This window comes from Pteropus vampyrus, unplaced genomic scaffold (assembly GCF_000151845.1).
Source record: "Pteropus vampyrus isolate Shadow unplaced genomic scaffold, Pvam_2.0 Scaffold1, whole genome shotgun sequence".
In the NCBI taxonomy this organism is placed as follows: Eukaryota; Metazoa; Chordata; class Mammalia; order Chiroptera; family Pteropodidae; genus Pteropus; species Pteropus vampyrus.
The window spans coordinates 19827952-19830100 of NW_011888782.1; the positions used below are offsets into that span (position 1 = coordinate 19827952).

The 2149-nt window shown below is 37.7% G+C and overlaps 1 pseudogene; it reads left to right on the top strand.

The window, feature by feature from the left end:
- The first annotated feature begins 389 nt into the window (after window positions 1-389).
- LOC111736505 lies at window positions 390-509 on the top strand (annotated as a pseudogene).
- Window positions 510-2149: the final 1640 nt, after the last annotated feature.

The window sequence follows — 2149 nt, forward strand, 5'->3', positions numbered from 1 at the left end:
ATGCTCTATGAAGTATATAATTTGGGGAAATATACAAAAGCCTGAGAATGGGTCACTTGTGACTGTCAAGGATGCACCAAGTAGAAACATATTCTATAGAAAAATATATCCTGGGAGCCAAATATTGCATGAACCCATCTTGGTGTCCCAGCGACAGTACCATTTGGGGGCTCAGGGTGAGAGGGGCGGCAGTCATGGAGAGCCATTTTCCCCTCTAGAAGAGAAGAGGTCATCCCTACACCATGACTGGGAAATATTTCTCTACCACAACCAACCAATGTCAGGATGTTGCCTTTTTCTTCTTTTCTGTTTCTATTTAAAGGGGGTGGAGCACATGGGGGTGAGAGATGGAAAGTTAGTGGGAGAAGAGGTGACTTTAAATTTTTCTTGTCTACAGCCATGCTACTCTGAGCAAGCCCAATCCCGTCTGATCTCGGAAGCTAAGCAGGGTCGGGCCTGGTTAATTACTTGGATGGGAGACCACCTAGGAAGACCAGGTGCTGTAGGCGTAAAAAATAAAAAAAATAAGGGATTGTAAGCTGACAAGGTCCTTGCAATCTGTGAGGTCAACCAAGGGTTGCCTCACCTAAATTAATTAATTGATTGATTGATTAAATTTTTCTTCAAGTGCCATTTCTTTCATTACCATGGTATTAAGCAAATTCGGGGCTGCCTCCATACACATTAGTCTAGGAGTGATTTTCCCTGTAACACGCATTCTCAAAGGGGCAATATTGCCCCCAGAGGGACAAAAAAATGATTCTGAAGGAGTGAAAATTTGTATTCTTTTTATGTACAAAGCACAGAATTATATGCAATGCACAAAGAGATAGACGGTGTATCTCTAATATTAAAATTTCATGACAGGGGATGGAGAGCTATATTAGGAAAAATCCCTTAAAAGGCTGAGTGTGGCTTTAATGAAAAAAAAAATAGTAAAGAAACACTGTCCTAGTGGAAATTAAGGGATTAAAAAAAAAAAAGTTAAAAGTAAACAATAGATCCATCTACAGATGTATGGATAAACAAAATGTGATATACATTTGTATGCCCGATACAAATAGAATTTGGCCACAAAAAGGAAGGTAATTCTGACACATGCTACCAACATGGATGAACCTTGGGGCTATATGCTAAGTGAAATAAGCCAATCACAAAAAGACAAATACTGTATGATATTCCACCTACATGAGGTACCTAGAGTAGTCAAATTCAGAGACAGAAAGTAGAATGGTTGCCATGCACAGAAAGTAGATGGGTACCAGGGGCTGGGGGGAGGAGGCATGGGAGTTATTGTTTGAGGGGCACAGAGTTTCAGTTCTGCTCAACAGTGTGAATATACTTAACATTATTGAACAAACTATATACTTAAAATGGCTAAGATGGTAACTTTTATGTTATGTGTTTTTTGCCACAATTAAAATTCTTTAAAAGTACAAAGACAACAAACCAAAGACACACTAATACACCAGTGTAAAATAATATTTTCCAGACTTGTATTTCTATTCTAAGTTTGACAGAAAAAATATTTATTTTCCTTATATGTACCATGCTACACCAAGATAGCCAAAAGATGGCAGGGTACCAAAACTTCCCATCTCGTAGTAGCTCTGACTTACGTGCATATCTGGGAAAGGGAAGGCAGACGAGACACCAATAACTTACAAGGCCAAGCTAACATGCTGGCCTCACTGAGAAGATGGCAATCAAAATCCATCCCCTAAATCCTTTCTCAAGGTATACATATATCAATTCATCACACTGTACACTTAAAATATCTTACAATTTTATTTGTTAATTATATCTCAATAAAGCTGAGAGGGTGAACCATCCTTCAGCAGGCATCACATGCATGTGGTTTAAGGTACTCAAAAGATCATTTCTATGACCATTAAAAAAACTTACATTATGCAATCAATGTATTTGGGCTTATAGTCAAATCATCAGACAATATACATCAACAATTACAATGCAATATTAATGAAAAGATGTATGTAGTAGGAATGTCCTAACCTATCACCTTGAAAAGGCCCTATTTTTTTCTTTTAACATTGTCATTGAAGTAAACCACAGTAAGTGTGTGTTACATGCACTAATCTTAGATGCTTACATCAATGAATTTTTAACCCATGTAACCCCATCCAGATCA